The sequence below is a fragment of the Equus przewalskii genome, chromosome 16 (genome assembly GCF_037783145.1).
Source record: "Equus przewalskii isolate Varuska chromosome 16, EquPr2, whole genome shotgun sequence".
In the NCBI taxonomy this organism is placed as follows: Eukaryota; Metazoa; Chordata; class Mammalia; order Perissodactyla; family Equidae; genus Equus; species Equus przewalskii.
This window is the reverse complement of record NC_091846.1, coordinates 66,239,318-66,261,594: the sequence shown is the minus strand read 5'-3', so window position 1 is coordinate 66,261,594 and position 22,277 is coordinate 66,239,318. Positions and strand designations below refer to the sequence as shown.

The 22,277-nt window shown below is 38.1% G+C and overlaps 1 protein-coding gene and 1 non-coding gene across 2 annotated transcripts in view; one reads left to right on the top strand and one right to left on the bottom strand.

Annotated features, from left to right (window-relative positions):
• HS6ST3 (heparan sulfate 6-O-sulfotransferase 3) overlaps positions 1-22,277 on the bottom strand; it is a 662,050-nt gene that overhangs the window by 214,876 nt on the left and 424,897 nt on the right. The window lies entirely within an intron of this gene.
• On the top strand, positions 15,248-15,353 carry LOC139076562 (U6 spliceosomal RNA). The gene has a single exon (XR_011528299.1). It is a non-coding gene; the product is annotated as a U6 spliceosomal RNA (small nuclear RNA).

Here is a 22,277-nt window from a genome sequence, read left to right as displayed (position 1 = left end):
AAAATTAATGAGCAGATGGAATACCAGCCCATAATTCATTAAAATATTGCACTGGGTTAATTCAGCAAATAAAAATGGAGAAGTGAGCAGATGGCCATTTATAGTTCTCTTGATTTCTTAAACTACTTCTTTACAGCCAGAACTGCTCCTATATTTAACTTGAAATGCACAGCTCTTACCATATGCACAGTAAGTAAGCATTCATGTGACCTCATAAACTTTTCATATTACACAGCAATGATTTTTATGATTTAGTTAAAGGAACACTACACACTTACAGAGTAAGTTATTCCCATATCTCCAATATTCTGGGGATAATGTGAATTTCCTAGACTCAGTAGATCCTTGCCATCATTATCTGGTCTGAAGTAGGTTCAAGTAGTCACACAGGTAAAATCTCACAAAAGGAAGTGATCAGCTTTGTTATAAACGCTGAAGGATGCCAATGCCAAGCACACAAAATTATTACAGAGTAGGTGGTGTTTCTCTTAAGGCAATGCTTTTTCTCCATCATACCCCAATCCTATAACTAACTGCCTTTTAAAAAATTCTATCATCATGTAGAGCAAATGGAACTCTCACACAAGTAAACTGAATCAACCACTCTGGAAAACTGTCGGGCAGTATCTACTATGGCTGATCATATACACGCTGTAAGGCTCAGCAATTCCACTCCTAGGTATATACCCAACAGAAATGGTTGCAGGTACCCACAGAACACACAGATACGTATATTCATAGAAGCGCTATTTGTAAAAGCTTGAACCACGAATTGTGACATAGTTATAGAATAATATAATATAACATAGATATATAATACACAATGAAAATCAGTGAACTCCTGCTACAAAAATAGCACAAGTGATGTCACAATGCCACAGACATAAAGCTGAGCAAAAAGAAGACAAACACAAGAGCATAGATCGTGCAATTCAATTTATATAAATGTCAAAGTTCGACAGACACTCTGTGATGACAGAGATCTGCATAGCGGCTGCTTTGGAAGAACAGTGACCAGGACAGCAGGGGGCTGTTGGGGCTGGCCAGGCTCTGTTTCCTGATCTGGGTGGTTGTTACATATGTAGGTTCCTATTGTGAAAATGCATTGAGTGTCACACTTACGATTTGTGAACTTCTTAGTAGGTACAATAGACTTTAATTTTTTTAAGTTCACTTTAGAAGATAAATGAACACTATTAAAGAAAAAACTCCTCTATATCAGTGCCAAGTATACTGAAGAAATTATGCCAGTGATTTACAGCAAGAGTTGTATTGTGTCAGAGTTAACACAAGTGATATAATAAAATGAATATTATTCTAAGGTTTTTCATAGAATTCTCCAACGTCCAAGTTCAAAGAAAGTCCTTGGAAACTTCACGTGATGCCTCTCCCCTGTTATAGAAGACACGTGCTGTTTCTCCCAAGCATGGGCCCTTCCTCCTTCTGCTGAGTGCCCTACCTTTCATTTGTGAAACTCCTTTCCCCAATTCTCCTCTATGTGGTTTGTGCCCAGTGACACTCTCTCCAGCTCTGCAGGTGAGTGCTGGGTGACTCAAGCCAGTGTTTCTCTTAGGAACAATGTTTTCATTGGGGCAGGACAATCCCTTGTTGTATGGGACTGACTCACGCATTGTAGCATGGGTTACTTCCCTGGACCTTACCCAAGATGCCTGTAGCCTGTAGGACCTGTAATTCCTAATACACGTAGCCTAGAGTTCACCACTGGTTTTCTTCAGAAAATATCAGAGACAACAGACCAGGCATAAAGTCTTGTTCATTGTTATTCCACCTAAGCCTAACAGTGCCTTGGGCATATTAGCTTTTCAATAAAGGTCATTTGAATTTATTTGGCATATATTCAATGAATGTTTATTGAGTGTCTTTATGTGCTAGGCATGATTCCTGTCAGTAGGGATACAGCAGTGAATAAAACAGACCAAATCTTGCACACATCGCTTCTCTTCAGGTAAGAGAGAAAGAGATGATTAAAAAAATATAATAATAAATGAATACAAACAGAAAAACTGCAGATAGTGATAAGTGCTCTGAAGTTAAGAAAGCAGGGTAATACTATAGGAATAAAGCGGAAGGGGGCTGGGTGCATCAGTAGTTCTCAACCAGGGGTGATTCTGCCTCAGTGACATTTGATGAGGCGTTTTTTGTTTTTTGTTTTTTTTGAGGAAGATTAGCCCTGAGCTAACATCTGCTGCCAAACCTCCTCTTTTTGCTGAGGAAGACTAGCCCTCAGCTAACATCCATGCCTATCTTACTCTATTTTATATGTGGGACACCTGTCACAGCATGGCTTGCCAAGCAGTGCCATGTCCGCACCCGGGATCCGAACCGGCAAACCCCGGGCTGCCGAAGCAGAATGTGCACACTTAACCACTGCGCCACCAGGCTAGCCCCTGATAAGGTATTTTTAATTGTCACAACTGAGGGCATCTAGTGGGTAGAGGCCAGAGATGCTGCTTAACATTTTACAAAGCACAGGACAACTCCTCCCCACAAAGAATTACCCAACCCAAAATGTGAACAGTGCCAAGGTTGAGAAACTTGACTTTAGATAGAGTGATCAGGGAAAGGCTCTCTGAGGAGGTCCCATTGGAGCTAAGACCTGAATGATGACAGAGAGCCAGGCGAGCAAAGTTTAGGAGAAAGAACATTCCAAGTCAAGGGAACAGCAAGCGCAAAAGCCCTAAGGTGCAAATCAGTTTAGGTAGTTTGAAGAAAACAAAGAAGAGTAAAGGGGCTGAACTCAACCAGGGAGAACAAAGGTACATTCAAGACGAGTTTGGGCAGGTAACAGGACATTCAAGAGAAGGTTGGGCAGGAGGCACAGACTAGATCATTGAGGGCTTTATGAGTTATGGTAAGGAGTTTGAATTTTATTCTAAGTACAAAGGGAAGTCCCCAAAAAGTTTCAAGCAAAGAGATGACATAATCAGATTTTAAGAAATCACACCACCCGTTGTGTGGAGAATGGCTTGTAGGAGGGCGAAAGTGGAAACAAGCGGTGAGTAAGAAGACTGCAGCAGTGGTCCAAGAGAAACAGGATGACGGCTTGGATATACATATGCAGAGTTGCCAAATAAGATACAAGAAGTCAAGTCAAATTTGGATTTTGGATAAACAATAAATAATTTTTGTAAGTATATCCCATGCATTATTTGGGACATGCTCATAAAAAAAAATTACTTAGTATTTATCTGAAATCCAAATTTAACTGGGCATCTTTTATTTTTATTTGCAAAATCTGGCAACTCTATGCATGAATGGATGAAGATCTGCATAAGTAAACACAGGATAATATACGTTTGGAAAATGAGCTAACCTGCTACATTTTTCAAATTAAAAAATAAAAGGTTCTGCATGAATGGTTTCTGTATGTGGAAGAAGGATATGTTCAAATAGATATTGTTTATATAGGAGATCAATTAAGTACCTAATCAATTTTGACATTTACCTCTCCCTCTCATTAGTTTAAAATCTCCAACCAGCTTCAGGTTATCCCTCCAGTAGCTCAGTGAAAGCTGGAACATACATAATAAATTGGTTCTGTGGCCCCCTAAGCTGTTTTCTGTTCCCATCAACCTGGAACCAAGAGTTCCTGGAACCTACCTTGTGGTAGGCTTCTTGCATGATTTTTATTTCATATGTGAAGTAATAAAATTTCCAAGTTCTGTCAATTCTTTTGCAATTTCTCCTTTTTTTTTTTTTTTTTTTTTGAGGAAGATTAGCCCTGAGCCAACTGCTGCCAATCCTCCTCTTTTTGCTGAGGAAGACTGCCCCTGAGCTAACATCCGTGCCCATCTTCCTCTACTTTATATGTGGGATGCCTACTACAGCATGGCTTTTGCCAAGCGGTGCCATGTCCGCACCCGGGATCCGAACCGGTGAACCCCGGGCCACCAAAGCAGACGTGCGAACTTAACTGCTGTGCCACCAGGCCGGCCCCTCCTGCTTATTTCTTGCATGGTTACCAGGGTTCTCTCTCTTATTCACTAGTATCATCATGTCACTCTCAGGTTTAAACCTTCCAATGTTACTTATCATTGGCAAGAATTGGAGACTGGTCATTCTTAGGCTGCATCAGGCCAGCAGGTATCTTTAATCTGGCTTACACAGTAATAAAAAAGAGTCAATGTTTAAAATTGAGCATTTTCTTTAAAATCTGGGTGTCTGGCTGTATTTGAAAGATCTGAAGATCTGGTCACATCACATCTGCACTTACTCATGGCTATAACCACTGGAGTTGAATACAAACTTTCTCTCAATAGGACACACGGGTCCTCACCTGCTTAGGTGACTTGGCTGGCATCTGACATTGTGGCTGGAAATGGATTACCTCAAACGCCTTCACAGCTAGCACTGGGGACCCCTGGAAGTTCTTCTCTTGTTCCCCACTTCAGGTCAAAGCTCCGTGAGGCCTCTAGCCCCAACAATCTCATTTTGTCCCCTGCTTCTTCACCTCCAATAGCTGTGAAAACCTGAATCCACCTTTTTTCTTCTTCAATCCAGATTTTCTTTTTGTTTATTTTGATTTCCCATTTAAAATCGGTTTAGAGCAATCTTAACATTGTTCATTATTTTGATTTGCTTTCTGAAAGTTCACAGGCGTGTATTCCCTAGGTGTTTCTTAGGCGCTTGTCTCATCTCGCCAAGATGACTGCGTCAACTCCCTGAGGACAAGGGTCCTCCCAGCTGCTCCTTCTAGCAGGTCTGGACTTCCCAAAAGCATGCAAAGTTGTTGTTGCATGAAATGACTATGCTGCAATCTAATCAGCATATAAAAAGAAAAGGGAGCCTGAATGTATTCCTTTTTCTAATGGTATAGAGGTATGGTTTCAAACTGGTAATTTTTCCTGAAATCAATTATTAAAAATAGTATGTAAGAAATAGACACTAAGCCAGCTCTTTTAAAGTTTCTGTTTAAAGTAATTTAATAAAGCCCCTCTATTAAACCATATTATCTCATTTTATTCCACAGATATATTTGATTCTATGACCAATAAAAACTAAAAATTCTACTCATTTTGCTCTTACTTCTTATGAGATTATTAAAACTCAGAGATTCAATTTTCCATCGTTTTAAGAAGGCTGGTTATTTAAACGTTAAAGGCTTGAAATGAGGAAATAAAGCATTCTCTGGCTTTGTATGTATCTGTTAGAAATAGAAGGAAGGAGAGGCGAAGTGTGAATTATAAGAAAAAATTTTCTAACTGTGAGCAGATATCAAAACACAGTCCTTTTAAACTGGTATGTAGAAAACAATGAGTTTTAAATAATTTACTTAAATCATATACCTTAAAAAAAAAGAATAACTTTTGAAGAGAGAGGTCCAAAAATCAATATTTCCTCAATCACAAAGAAGTTCTTTCCATACAATAGTTACTTGGAAAGAAAATTTTTAAAAGGTTCAAAGTAAAAAATTAATTAGTAAGAAATCCACTCACAGCAGGGATTATCAAACAATCTGTGTTTTCCTAAATCAGCTCCTCTTGATGCGTTGTCAGGATCATGAGGCATGACAAATTTTAAATGGGCTCACTGCCGAGAACTCATCCATAAGCTACAACCATTTCGCACAAATGCACAAAATCTGAAGCAGTGAATAAAGCAGCAAATACGCGTGGTTTAGCTGCTCCCATTGTGCAGGCAGTTAGTGAAGATGAAAATAATAACATTATAGACAAATCTTTTAGGAAAGGCTCATACTTTAATACACCATGTGAAATGATGGATTGCATTCTTCGTAAACTTATATACATGTGGTTTGGAAGATGCTTATTCATTAACAAATAAGAAAAAAAAATTCCTCAATCAAATAGAATCTTTGGAGTCGGTATAGAATTTCGGGGAAAAAGTATTCGTAGAAGGACACTAGTTTCTGATTGGATTAAATCGTACACGTTAAGGGAAGAAAAGTCAAAGAAAATTTGAAAAATCACTAAACAGAGAAAATTAATTATCAACTCAAATATAAGATAGCAGCCAGTAATTATTCAAGGGAGATTATATTGTTCACTACCCAGCACAAGACTGACTGATATCAGAGAATTCACAGAGAATCTTATCATATACCACGTTAGTTAGCACTTGGGAGGGATCGTAATGAGTGTTTAAGGCCTGTCACTCTGGAAATACCACCGGGAAAGGCTGTACAGTGACTTGCACAAGGTCGCCCAATTTGTCAGTGACAGAGAAAGGGCTAAAAGTTAGGCTTCCTGGTGTGGAAAAAAATACCGACATTTCTTGAATTAGCTGAGCTGATTATTTGCCCTGATAGCATCTTGCTTGTTGTTGGCTTGTGGGTATATTTATTTAAATGAAAGGTTAAGCCAAATATTCTATCTGTCCTAAGAATGTTTGAGAGAGGTTTAAAAGGCTCTTTAGTCAGGGATGTAAAAACACTATTGCCAGCAAGAGGAGACTAGGAGATATTGAGCAGCGGAGAAGATTAGGAAAGCAACTCTAAGAGAGTCTCAGTTTCAACCTAATCTGAATATCTTTGAGCAAAGTGAGGTCCAGAGAGGTGATACAGCTGGTTGCTGGCAGAAATGGGACTAGAATGCAGTCTACCCGTCCAGTCCAGGGTTCTTTCCTCTGCATCTGGTCCCTGAGTTGTGTGTTCAGGGAGAGGCTTCATTGTAACATTGAGAAGGAATTATTCATTGAATAAGATAATCATATTAAATGTAAATGCCAACACCATACTCGAAAATCTGACGTAGATGATTTTTTGGTTATTCGGTGTTGTGCAACGTGTCTATTACTGCTTTTTGAAATTAGAATGGACTAACAGCCATTGCCTTAGCATACGGCTCACGTGTCTTTAATGCACTAGTTCATCATGAGCAAACAAGGACCCAGGCGGCACCAACGACTCACAGACTCTAGGATTGAAAGTCATGTCAAGCACTGGCTGAACCAATGCACTAAAACTTCATTGATTCAGACCATTTGGGAGGAACGGGGTATGAGGCGGGGGCAAATCAATGGTAAAAAATGTCTGAAATTAAATACTTTTAAAGAAATACAAACTAATTATTTTGAATTAGTAAAAGTAACCATTTAAGTACTGTCAAATATAAGTCCTTTAGGGCTTATTTTAATAATTGAATAACTCATTTGTAATTAGCAAATTGTTTATATGCAAATGACATCAGAAAGCATTCAAAATTACATTAAAAATATGCCATCAAATCTTATTTGCTCCAAACTTTGCATGGAAAACTTTTCCCTAAAGAGAGTAGAGAGGTAAAATTTAGTCTAGTTCTAGTTAAGTTGTAAAAAGTCTCATAGTAATAATGCTCTTACTACTTACTATAAGAAGTGATAATAATAGTAAAAATAATTTATTTCTGGGGCCAGGCCGGTGGCGAAGCAGTTAAGTTCGCATGTTCCACTTTGGCGGCCCAGGGTTCGCCAGTTCGAATACTGGGTGCAGACATAGAACCAACCGTTTGGCAAGCCATGCTGTGGTAGGTGTGCCACATATAAAGTAGAGGAAGATGGGCACGGATGTTAGCTCAGGGCCAGTCTTTCTCAGCAAAAATAGGAGGATTGGCAGATGTTAGCTCAGGCGCTAATCTTCCACAAAAAGAAAAAAAAGAAAAAATATTTTAAAAAATAAAATAAAATAATAATTTGTTTCCACCCCTCATAGGCAGACCATATGTATTTTCTAACTTTTGCCCTAACAGAGCTCTGTGCACTGAGGGTTTTCTACCAGCATAGAGGTGAAGATATAGCAGCAACGAGTTCCACAGCCTAGACTAGAACCCAGGTCCTCTGACCCCTGCTATGCACCCTTTCACTCTTCCACGTGCTCTCCATGATGGAGCACAGTGCTCTGGGTTAGGCCAGATGAGCTCTAACATCATTTTTCGCCCTCAGGGTCTATATTTCTATGGCTTTATGGGCACCGTGACCTCAAAGAGAAAGGTACACATTACACATATGCACAATTGAGGCTTAAACTCGCTGGCTTTCAGAGACTCTGGATTTCCCTTCAGTGGGCTGTTCAGTGTTCCATGGATCGGCACCTGTGTTCAATACCTTCAATCCTTGTTGATATGAGGTAGGCATAACTGTTCAAATTATCTTTGGTTCCTCCAACTCTTTTCCCTAAACACCAGGTTTAATTCATAAAGGAAACTGAGTCAACTATCCCTTAGTTATTCTAACAGCAAAATAAAAATGGTAGTTCCCTATCCACCATTAACATTACCAAGACCTAAAGTTATGGATAATCTCTTCTCAGGCAACAATTAACTGTGAGCTTCAATTTGGCAAGGATAACAGAGACTCCAAAAAAAAGAGTCTTGGAGATTAATTTGTCAAATGGAGAAACAAAGTGTGATAAGGACAGGTGTTTTTGCTGCTAACTATTAATAAAGAGGAAGCTGAAATAAACTTGCCCTATAGTTCAACTGTAGAGTCTCTTTCACATTATCCTATATATATATACCAATATTATGGTTATTATTGGCCTTACTTACATTGCTATAGATACAATCTTAAACATGACACAGTTTAAAGTTTACTAGCAGTGCAATGTCACCTCTTAGTTTTAGAATATGATGGAAGGGAAATCTTTTTCAATTGATACATGTGCACATGTCTAACTGGCCAGTGACATCAAATTTGGACAACCAAATCAACTAATAATTGATTAACATGCAGAGTTGACTAATATGCATACAGAGGAGAAAAGATGACTTGAGCCTTAAATAATGCTGTGAATGGATTAAGTGAGCACTCCCTTCATCACTCTATCAGTCCTTTATCATCTAGATTTTTCCGCTTGATTTCCCACCATACATATCTTCCACCCCGGACCTCCTGAACTATTTACTCACAGTTGCTTCAACAACTATTTTCTTGCCACTATTCCTTTGCAAATGATGTTTCTCACCTCAAATAGCCCCTTTCTCCCTTCTCTTCTCTACCTACAGAATTCTACTCATCTTTAAAGACTCAGCTTACATGTCACCTCCTCAGAGAAGCCCTAAGTAAATGTACATTAATCTATATTCAAAAGTACTTTGGTCAAACCATTACTATAGCACTGGCCATAATCAGTCATCACTTGATTAGACATTTCATCCATTAGATTGTACATTCCTCGTGGGCAGCATCATTGTGTTATTCCTTGTTATATTTCTGCTACTCCTTAGCCATTTGCCCCTTACACTTTTACCCCTGACCAGTATGCTTCCCAGTATCTTGCACAGTGTTGAGCATCAAGTAGGTCCTATAAATGCCCAATGGAACCAGAGTAGTAGTGGCCAATGGACAGTCGGGATCTAATGGGTAGTTAGATTTGTGTGTGTTGAAAACCCTCCCAAATATAATGCATTGACCCAAAGTCTCAACTCCCTGACCTTTCATTTAGGCTGTAAACCAGAATGTATGAATCTTTGTTCATTTTTTTAATATGCTATACACTTATATTTCAGCCTTACATTAATTCAGGATATTAATTCCACCAGTGCTTTTGATGGAAGCTATAATTTATATCATTGAAAAACCTTTCTGTGGCTTAATATTCGGAGGTGTAAGAATACAAATGACACTAAACATTAATTAGGCAAAGAAATATGAGTAAAGAAACTGTACTGTGTATAAACTTAGGGCCAAAATTAAGGCTAAAACATTTCACAATTAAAATAGGATCAAACGAACAAGTGTCACAGGTCATGCATTAATCAGAAAGGATGCAAACCAAACCAAAGGCACATTTATTGCTTAAAAAATATCCTCAACTCTAAAACACCTACAATTATTAATTATTTATAAACAAGAACTGGAAGTGTTGACATTGTATATTCCCATAAAATGAAACATAAAATAATAATGTCTCAATCCTGTACAATCCCATCAAGTTAATGATACAGTTGAACAAGGATCCTGTGAAGTTTTAGGTGGGTAGGCACTGATGACCACCTAGAAATGGCATGTATTGTGTTAATATCTCAGTCTCCTCTCGCTTTAAACAGTGTCTCTCTTTTTGACACTAATACCATAGAGAGACAGTATGAAATGGCCTATCCAGCCCTGAGATATAATCTTGACATGCCACAAACTTGCTGAGTGACCCTGAGCAAGGTTTGTATTGCTCTAAGCATAAAGCTCCCAATTTAAATAAAAGGGGTAGAATAGTTCATCTTTATTTTGTTTCAATGAATATTCAATCATTTCTTTTTGTACAGTTTATTTGATTTGTTTTCCCTGACTGTACTCCTCACTCAGAGGAAAAGAGTGGTGGTCTGGTGGTCTGATAAAAAACATATGCAATTTTTAGCATATTTGGTAGCTGCAAAGTCAGTTTATTTAAAGATGTTATTCATTGTCATGCTTCCAGCCTCAAGTAATAGAAAGTCTAACTTCATGCAAAAGTATTCTCTCATATAATAAGATACCTGGAGTGTGGATGGGCTCAGGGCAGGGTGAAAGATATCATCAAGGACCCAGGTTCTTTTCACATCTTTGGTTAATCAATCCCCAGATACCACAGAGAGAGGCTAATCAATCCCTAGGTTAGTCAAGGCCTGGCTGAAACTCCAGGTATGGTTAGATAGTGTGACATTATTCTTACTTCTAGAACAGAAGAAATTCTGTCCTTTTTATTTTAATGAATTTATTATCATAGGCTACACTGACCTTGTTCTTGAAGTGACTAAAGTTCATCAATGCAGAATGCATTTCAGATTGCAGTGGATTGCAACCAAGCGTTATCTGAAATATCTGGAATAAAATTTTCAACGAGATAAATATAGTACAACACCAAAACAAAATCATAGCTGCTATAAATTAAAATATGGCATATGGTATGTACAGTCCATTCCCAAACCCACTGTTCTCACATATCACCTGTTTTTGTATTGGTAAATACTATATTGCAGTCTAAAAATGGACTATGTGAGGAGACAGTAACCATACTATCTAGGCACTTGAATGTAAAGATTCACATAGTTAAATGGTAGTATTTGCCAAAAACACTGTAATATGAATACATCACAGAATATTTAGCCATGTCCCTATTTTATATTTCCAATAACATTCTAGTAGCACTCACGTACATGCCTTCTGGAGCGTATATAATTGACAGTTTCTCTGTGTTGGAGTCCTGGTAGTGGAAGTCCTCCTGGGTCATAGGGTATGTACATATTTTATTTTCACAAATGCTGCCAAATTACCTTGCAAACTGCTTGTACTCATTCCCATAAGCTGTATATGAGAGTTTTTGTTTCACCACATTCTCATAAACACACGATATGAAAAGACATTTTAATGTTTACCAATCTGGTGGGCACGAAGTGGCATCTCATTTTTGTCTTTATTTGCACTTCCCAGGTTCCCAGTGAGATTAAACTTAAACACTTCCTTATGTCCATTAACCACGATATCTTTCTCCTTCTGAAAAAATGCCTATTTGTTCTGTTGGCCTATGTTTCTATTAGGATATTTTCTACTTCATATTGACTTTGTAAGTTTTTCATATATATGTTGGTTCTTGCGTGTTAATGCCTTTTATTCCTCTACTCTCATTTTATTTTTGTACACCTTTATTGATGTATGATTGACAAACAAAAAAATTGTCTACATATTTTGGTTGCACAATGTGATTTTTTAAAGGAGTACAATGTGATAATTTAATATACGTACACATTCTGAAGTCATTACCACAATCAACTTAGCTCACACATCCATCATCTCACATAGGAGTACAGATATCTCTTCGAAATACTGATTTTATTTCCTTTGGATATACAACCATAAGTGGAATTGCTGGATCATATGGCAGTTCTATTTTTAATTTTTTGAGAAACCTCCATATTGTTTTCCATAATGTTTGTACCAATTTACATTCCCACCAACATTATTCAAGGGTTCCCTTTTCCCCACATCCTAGCCAGCACTTGTTACCGCTCGTCTTTTGGCTAATAGCTATGCTAACAGATGTAAGGTGATATCTTATTGTGGTTTTGATTTGTATTTCCCTGATGATTGGTGAAGTGGAGCACCTTTTTATATACCTGTTGACAATTTGTATGTCTTCTTTAGAAAAATATCTCTTCAGGTTCTTTGCCTATTTTTAGTGAGGTTATTTGTTTTTTGCTATTGATTTATGGGAGTTCCTTATATATTCTGGATATTAACCCCTTAACAGATATATGGTTTGTAAATATTTCCTCCCAATCCATAGCTTGCCTTTTCACTCTTTTGCTTGTTTCCTTTGCTGTGCAGAAGCTCTCTAGTTGGATGTAGTAACACTTACTCATTTTTGCTTTTGTTGCCCATGCTTTTGATGTCATACCCAAACAATCATTGCCAAAGTCAAGGAGCTTTTCCCCTATGTGTTCTTCTAGGAATTTTATGGGTTTCAGGTCTTACATTTAAATTTTTAATCCATTTTGAGTTAACTTTTGTGTATAGCATAAGATAAGGGTCCAATTTCATTCTTTTGCATGTGGCTTTGCCAACACCATTTATTGAAGACACTCTTATTTCCTCATTGTGTATTATTGGTGCCATTGACAAAGAGGAGTTGACCATATATGTGTGGGTTTATTTCTGGTCCCTCTATTCTGTCCGTTGGCCTACATGTCTGTTTTTACACCAGTACCCTACTGTTTTGATAACTACAGTTTTATAATAAAGAAATAAAAAGCATCCAAATCGGAAAGGAAGAAGCTAAATTGACATGAATCAACCTTATATACAGAAAATCCTAAAGACTCTACCAAAAAACTATTAGAAATAATAAATTCAGTAAAGTTGCAGGATACAAAATCAGTATACAAAAATCAGTTGTGTTTCTATAGACTAATACTGAATTATCTGAAAAAGAAATTAAGAAAACAATCTCTTTTAGAATAGCATTAAGAAGAATAGAATACTTAGGAATAAATTTAACCAAGAAGGTGAGAGATCTGAAATAGTACACTGAAATAGCACTATAGTATTTGATATAGTATCTGATCAGAAAGTATCTGATATAGTACACTGAAAACTATAAGACGTTGATGAAAGAAATTGAAAAAGACACAAATAGATGGAAAGACATATCATGTTCACGAATTGAAAGAATTAATATTATTAAAACGTCCATATTACCCAAAGCAATCTACAGATTCAATGTAATCTCTATCAAAATTCCAATGGCACTTTTCACAGAAATAAAAAAAAAATAATTCTAAAATTCATGTAGAACCACCACAAAAGACCCCAAACAGCCAAAGCAATCGTGAGAAAGGAGAACAAGCTGGAAGCATCACACTTCATGATTTCCTTTATTCTCATTTTACAAGGATTTGGGAAGGGGAGAGAGGAGAATGGACGTAGCGAATCTATTATGTCAGCCAGAAGTCCTGAGCTCTCCATACCTAAGACCCTCTTCCCTCTGTCATACATGCTGGTTTATGTACTTCAGCTGCAGCTAGAAAGTTACCATGGCCTCTGACCTGTCCCTTTAATATATCACCCACAATAGCACTTTTAACTTCTTCTCTCATCAAAGAGATAGATGGAGAGAATGCTTTTATTCTGCTGCAAATATATGTGGAAAATGGACATTTTCCCATGGATTTAGTAGGAAATTCAGTTACTATGAGTTCTTTAAATAATTTGGACTTTCTATTTGTTCTGTTCTTGATATGTTTGAGCACTATCCCAGAGGTCAATTGAGCACTTATCTAGGGTCATGAGGAATAGCTTGCCTGTTTTAAAACTGGGGATGGGGATGAGGGAAGACTCAGTGTAATGAGATAGTCTGTCATTTCCATAGATTTAATTAAGAGCTCTTTATTTTAGATTTGCCCAGATCGTTTCATGGAGAAAGCATCCCACATTAATTCTCATGACCTTGTACTTTCTTTCTCTTTTATTTTCATGTATATATTGCCATGGTTTTAAAGAGTCGCTCCATTCAAATAGGGAATTTCTTCTGGTTTTGTGACTAAGTGATACTTAAGCAGTATGCCAATGAGACATTCATTATGCAAGGTGCTAAGGCAAAGCGCCCAATGATCTGTGAAGAAAATAGAGCTTCATCTCTGGTATTTGAAACTACTTTCCAAGACAGCTTATAGCAGCTCACCACGAAGGAAAAAAATAGTCTCGAGTAATTTTATAAGACAAAAGAATAGCGAGTATGTACTATCTTCACTTAAAAACACATAAACTGAATACAGTCTGAATTTTTCCCAAAGAAAGAGTTCCTGAATAGGTAAAAGAAAAGTTCTACAAAATGCATCAGCCAGAAGTACTGTGCTAAATTGCCCAATTACTCATGCTCTATAGAAACTTTCAAAATGCAGTTCACACCACTTGCTGAACTTGTTAGTTCATTTTCAATTGCAAGGAACAACAAAGTGGTTTCTTTTTCCTATTTTTGGGCAGTGAAAAATGAGTTAGGTCATAAACTAGATGTGTATCATTATCATTTATATCTGAAGAGGCTACAGCCAATTATAGCATGTCCTGTATATCTGCAGGGCAACAAATAGAGGCAGGAGAAAAGTCAAAATGGTGTTTGCACACAGGCTGGCCATACTGTTATGGCACAGACCTGAGCCTCAGGGCCAGGGCAATGGGAGGGGAGCTGGTGATTATGGTGCATAAGAGGCTCCTTGGGCTCAATTCTCTTCCAAAAGCCCATCAACCCAGAAGAATATAGCATTACAACGGAAGGTGATGAATTTTGGCATCAGGCATGCCTCCCCAAAACATGGCCATTAGCAAGTCACTTAATCTTATAAGAGAAAAGGGTATGATAATACAAACTTCACAGGGCCTTCATCAAGACTAAGAGATACAATCCGTGTAACATGGGCAGCACAGTGTATTGCACCTAACAGGTGCACAATTAAGTTCCTTCAAATCCCCCTCTCATGTTACATAATGGATCCCCGTTGTTAAACTGGGTGTTATTATTATGCTGGGAGTCCACGCCAAAGAGCAGGGCACCTTTCAAAACCTTTGAGCAGCTGTATATAGAGTGACATGATTCTGCAGGACTGTCACAGACCCCCTATACCTGTACACCGACTAGAGCTTCTGCCAGTGAGTTCTGTCGGCGTGACCAGCCCTCCCTTCCTTTTCTTCTATACTTGAGAGTCTTCCTCACAAATGTAACTTGAAGCATTTTTTTCCACTGCTACAAGACTTCCTCAAGCATAAGAGGAAATACCTGAAGTTGGGAAAGCTTTCTCAAAAAACATTTTTTAAAGACTAATGGGTGCTTGCTTTGGCAGCACATATACTAAAATTGGAAGGATACAGAGAAGATGAGCATGGCTTCTGCGCATTATGACATGCAAATTCATGAAGCCTTCTATATTTTTGTTGCATCACTATTTTGCACATCTGAAACTAACATAATATTGTATGCCAATTATACTTCAATAAAAAAAAAAATAAAGACCAGTAAGTGTTCATGCTGAAGGAAGAGGGATCAAAAAAATAATAACTCTCAAAGCAAAACAAAAACTGTCACTCTGTCACCATCAAAGATACCTGGGGTCTGATTTCTTTTTAAGGTTTTCTTCATTCCTTTACAATATACATAAGTGTGATAGGTTTCTGTTTAACCAAGAATGGGATCTCACACAACGTGATGGAAAGAAATTGAGCCTCACCTAAGCCACTGCCAGACCTATGTCATGAGATCCTTTTTATTACAACCGCTATATAAGATGATTACAAGTTTGATTTATTAGAAAAATTAAATCGAGATCAGAAGAAAATATTTCATTGGTTGAATTACCAACTAGTTTTCCACCCTTAGGCTCTTTTTCTGTTCTCTTAGCTGGATCCATGGCTCAGTCCAGCCCTATCTCCAGGGGGCAGCTCTTGCCTTCTTTTTCTCAGCCAGACCTCAGTCAGAAACCTCAGTTTCTCTCTGGATCCCTGATGTCAGCCTTTGCTGCTTTCTCTCTGTGCTCCCTGACCTTTTATGAACCAGAAACAAGGAGCCTCTTACAGTTCCTCTAAGATACTTGAGTTTCCTGCCCTCTTCCCCCCAAACTGCCACATGGAGGGCTGCTGGCTCCTTACTTCTGGATGAAAGACGCTCATGTCACTCACACTGTCCTCTTGCCTGTTGTATGTACACAATGAAATACAACTGATAATTTTACTGAAACTCAATTGCTAGGAAAGATGTTTTTCCTGTTGTGATCCCAAAAGAAAGAGATTCCATCTGCTTGATCTGAACTTTGACTCTATATTTTAAAAATCTGAAATGTCAAGAACAATGTGATAAAGACTATTTAGAAATTTTGGGGAAATAAGTCTAAATTCACTGGTTAAACATTATCACTGATGTTCATTATTTTATTTTTAAAGAGCTACCATTTATTGAAAACTTGCCAAGGGCTTGTTGCTAAGGGTTTACTTAATACGAATCATCTCATCTAATTCTCACAAGGTAACATTATTCTCATTGGTGATTAAGTAACATGTCCCACGTATGGCCACTAATAGGTGAAGTGCATATCTTTGAGCCCAAGCCAGCACACCCAGGAGCCTACAACTCAAACCCCCGCAGCAACACTTTCCACGATAAATAACATATCTGTCCTTCACCTAGCAGGTTAGACAAGCTTCAGGGTTGTTTCCAGCTATAAGTCTGTGGAGGGCCTGCACTGAAACTCTCATAGATCTCAATTCAGGAATATGCACATAGGAATCATGAATACACGCTTTTTGATTAAGATGATAATAATTAAAAATAAAATTATATGAATGATCATATGGAATACTGATTAAACCAATTTAAAAAAACCCCTATCACCACTCCACTAAAGATGCATTTTAGCATCTTGATGATTTAATAGAAGATTGCTATATTGCAATTCCCAGCTGCACAAAACCTATTCTCAAGGATGATCATTATAATCTCGTGCTTTATTAAACATCTGAACGGAATGGCATAATGGTTCTTCAAGGACAGCTCCATTAGGAAAAAAAAAATAGAATAATCTACAGTATAATGTGTTTAAAATGCTTTTTAAAATAGTGTTGTCATTAAGGTGATCAGCACCTGGGTTATTCTCATTGAAACAGCCTGAGGTCTGCTGATTAAAGAGACAGCTATGCCTCCTTTTCCTGGCCCATTAAATGAACCAAAGATATAATCTACACATATCTTCCTGTGGTCTAGTTTCATTAGGATGAAAATCTTCAAAGACCAGTTAGATATCAGTGCAATAAACTAGGCTGGGAAATAAAGGAGTGGAATGATACATAGCTTTATCGACCAATAAGATTTAATTGACTATATATCTTATCACTTAGAAATTGGTCAAAATGGCCCCAAAATTTAGTTTGATGCTAATAGAGCCATATTCTAAAGTCAGAACGTGATTTTTTTAAAGCACAAGCCCACCATTCTTCATCTTCTCTTGGCCAAAATTATATCAGGCATTTGGAAGGAATCTTGCCCAATAATTAATTAATATTCCTCATTTCACATCTAAGATTACAGGTGGGACTCTATGGGTCTGAAAAATGAATAATAAGATTAATAAGACTTACATTTCTATTTTGACATAAAATATCCAAAAAACTTTGTTTGTTTCCATTTTAAAATTCTGTTTCCAATTTAAAATTTAAAACATCAACAATATTATGATTCCCATTTTTCAGATGAGGAAAATGAGGATCAAAAAGATTTGCCTGAGTTGACATGAAGCCTAAATGGCTAAAAGAGGAGTCTAAGCTAGACCATCAAACTGGCCCTAGGCTCTTTATACTACACTATCTTTTTTAAGTTAAAATTTCCCCCTCACCTGGCACTTGCCATCCTGCCTAAATTCTCCAGAACATTATTGCATGCTTTGTAAATGAATCTGTAAATGGTTTGTGAAAAATGAACCTCTTACACTCAGCAGGCAGCCGGCAGTGATAGCTGTTATCTGCCTGCTGTGAGACTTAAGGCAAGTTAGTAAATCTCTCTGAAACTTAACTTTCTCTTCTTAATATCAAAATAATAACATACTTGCCTTTGAGAGAATCAACGAAATAGCATATCAGAGGAACTCTCACAGAACTTGTCATCTAGTGAGTTCTCAAAAATGACCTATTTAACATGCATCTCAATTTGAGGATTTTCAGAACCTTCATGATAATTAAAGCTGTGAATGGAGTTTTTTCTTTTCAAAGATGGGATTGTTGGAGGTAAAGGAAGTGAAGAGTGGACTCAATGGCATGCTCATTTATAAAATAGGAAACAAAAGAGCATTGGGACGAGATAGAGACAGGAAAAGACCAAAAATTTCAATAGCAAAAGAGCAAAAGGTAAAGGCTGAGGGAAATCAAAAAAGAAAAATAATGATACCTACACATATGCACATATCAGCCTGTGAATGATAACTGAAAGACCCAAGCAGATAAAGAATTTACATATTTTGTAAATCCTCCTGCCAACACTATGAGAGAGCTATTGTTGTTATTGTACTCATTTTATAGAAGAGTAGATTGAAGGACAGAGAGGTTAATACGTTACCCAAGGTAATACAGCCAGTAAGTATCAGAGCTAAGATTCAAACCCTGGCTGTCTGACTCTAGAGTCCATGCTCTTATTCCTGTGCTAGTCTGCCCCTGCTCTAAGCTAGGAGTCAAAGACAGCAGAGAGGTTAAATGGGTACTGAAAATACTCAATTACTCAACTAGGGGACATCTGCCTTGAAGGCAAAAACCACCTGAGCGTGCCACAGTTTGGACATACCTGGCCTGGTGCAGGGGTCACTAAAAGCTTGGAACAATGAGACCACAGTGCAGACGCTGTTCTTCCCCATGCACTTGCCAAGATTGTTGAGGGATCACTTAGGTTGAGTTACTGTGGCTGAAAGACATCAAACTTCCCAGCAATCCATTTTAAACATTGGGCATGTGAGGACTGTCCTTTCCTGGAAAGCTCAGAGAGGCCTGGGAGAGCTGGCTGCAGCACCTGCGGGCTTCCACCTTGCCGTGGCATTTTCGTGGTTTGTGTTTGGCTACTCCTTGTCCTCCTTACTCGTCAACATGGCCGCTGCAGTTCATTCATCCCAAGCTGCTTTAGATGTCTGCCTGCCTGCCTTTACCAAGCAGACTCCAACAGGTGGCACCCTCCAATACCGCCTCTGCAGTTGGAACCAGTACCAGTTCAGAAGGGTTGAACCATTGCTAGTTGTGTGACCTTTACCCTCCTTGAGTACATCTCCATCTATAAAAATTGGTACCACAGGACCTGAGTCCCAGGGTAGGTGCAAAGGTACAATGAGATTATATCTGTGAAAATACCTGGTGTTCTATAAACATTTGTTGGATCTGGATGTCAGTAGCAAGTATTACTTAAGAACAGCTAGACCCTCACTGCTGGGGGCTCCATCTCAACTTTAAAGATGACCTATAAATCACCTGGATTAAGCAGTTTAAGAAATTGGATGTGACATCAAATATAGGGCCATCTCTTTTCAGCGTATGCAACAATGGCAGTTTGCTGTAGCCACCGCTGCCGACAAAAATGAGTGCAGCCAAAATATCCTGAGCCTTTATTATATATCATTAATGTCACTTTTAGCATTGGAAAACTGCTTTCTGTCATTTTTGTGAGTAATGACTCACCAGTGCCTGCAACACAGTCACTATTGTTCACTCTTCTCATAGAAGTGGATGGTTTGGAACACAAAAGGGTTGGTATGAGAATCAGGCTGGAACTGCCTCACCTGCCCTGCATAGTCCAATCACGCCTCACCGACCAGGATTAAAATACCCTCATGTTTGCAAAACCAATAATTTTCTCAATTAGCCCAAAAGTATATCCAAGCAGAATTTTTGTTATTTTTTAAATGATCAAGGGATAATTCCAATTGACAAAGTTAGGGATAATGAGTTCTGGACAAATCTGAGAGTGATTATGGAAATTTGAAGATGCTCATTCAGACATCAATTTCTAGGAATGGATAGGTAAGAAAGAGGGTAAAATCTAAATAAAATATTGTTTATGCTAAAAAGGAACTTTAAAGCTAAGGAAATGGGGGCTATAACTCAAAACAACATAGTTACACATCTAGTTAGGATGAAAACTAGCATTAAAACTGGTCTTTTTCGAGCCGGTCAGTGGCATAGTGGTTAAGTTCATGCACTCTACTTCGGCACCCAGGGTTTGCTGGTTCACATCCTGGGGGCAGACCTAGCACCTCTCATTAAGCCATGCTGTGGCAGCATCCCACATAAAATAGAGGAGGATTGGCAACAGATGTTAGCTCTGGGCCAATCTTCCTCGCACACACACACACACACACAAAAGCAACTGGTCTCTTTCCTTCAAGTCCAGTGTTTTTTTTTTTTAAAAACACACTACAAATATAGGGGTATGAAAACCTAAGGAAGATGTTACTTTATGAACAATCAGGATCCTCCTACCCTAACACCAGAGAAAACCCAGCTGCACCTCTCTCCAAGTTTATGAATAGCCTAGGAAGGGCCCATAATCAGTAGTGGGTTGATGGAAAATTCATTTCCATTGTACTAAGAATGGTCTAGATTCTCTAAAGCACAGACCCACCTCAACTGACCTTCAGACCCTTCCAGAAATTTTCCATTTCTCCTTAATTCATATGCACAGGAGATCAAGATATAATGATCTGTGGTGCTCACTTAAGGTGGCTGAAATTCTGGGCAAATAAATTGTTTGAAGCAATTTTCCCACTAAAATCTCTAGGATTTATTATCTCTGACTGGCATTTATTGTCATTGACATCTGTGAAGATTTTCAGACAAGAATGTATCGTCTTCCACGTCTCGCTCCAGTTCAGTGCACTGTATTTCATTCAGGACTTTTTTTTTTAAAAGAACCATCTGTTTAAAATGACTTTATTAATTCCTTTTGGTGTATCTTTTGACATGTCTACAAATTACAGATTATAAATTTTCTTATAACAAATCGTTCATAGAGCTCTAGGCAGAACCTAACATAAGAATCTAAATATAGAAGAGGTATTTACATATGTACCCAAGTAATTCACACATAATGGAAGCCATGTTTGCTCCCACCAAGATCAGCCATAGACAAGCTTTGATAACACCCAACACAATGCAGCTGCACAGTTTCTCTTAGGGTCTAGGGAACTCCGCTAGGTGTAGAAAGGCTGGATTTTACTCTCATTATACATCTCTGTCTTATCTCATTGTTTTCTTTAAAAGTATCATATTTGACTTGAAGTGTAAAGCATATGATTTCTGGAAAGTTTGCACTGAGACCATTATTCCCTTATCATAAACCATGTGACCACTGGCCCTGCTTCCATTGGTGTTCAAAAAGCAGAAGGAGAATTAGATCTGATACTGCTTATTTATAAATACCCATACTGTATCTCTTTATTCTGAAGTGTGTAAAATTCTTCAACCACCACATCCCATTAAATCCCACAGCACCTTTTCCTAGTGCATGACGGGAAGTACCTAAGGGGGTTGGGATTATGATGGTGGGTGATGTGCCTGGAGAGCATGAGCTGCTGATGAGAGAGGGAGGGGCTCCTATGCCTCGAAGCTGTTGAGAATGGGCTGTGCTGCCATCTTACAAGGTTCCTTCCTTGACCCCACGCCCACGGATAAGGAGACTCTGCCCAGATTCTTCACCAGAGAGCCCAAATAAAAAGTTTTTGTGCAGTGAACACTGGATTTGTTATAGCAGAGATAAAGGACTTCTGTCAGCTATTTTTTAGCTATTTACATTCTAAATAGAAAATAGATGTATGTACTTGTTTGGCTATGATACTCGTATGTATCTTAATTGTTAACTTTTACTGTTCTCTCTCTATATATGCCATTGTAGTTTATATATCCAAACATGTTTAAGTCGTATATATATTTTTCTTTTTTTAATGCAGAGCAAGACATGATACCTTCTCCATGAAACTCTCATCTCTTGGCTTGGTGACACTTATACTTTCCTGGTTCTCATCTATTCTGAATGGTCCTTTCTCCATTTCTTTCTCTTGTTCCTTGTTGTCCTTCTGTCTCTTAAATGAGTATGAAATCCCAGGTCTGACCTCTCTCTATCTCAATCCCTAACATATCCCCTGGGCTGTGGCACCACATTGTAATTACCCGAACATGTTCACATCTATTTCCAGCTACCTGCCTAATCAACCTATTTGTATTTCAGTCTTCAGCATTCATTACTTAGCCTAGTCAAGTGCATGCACACACACACACACACACACCCATGCAGGACCAACTCCTTCTTCTAATTTCCCTAATGCTATTTATTGTACCAATAT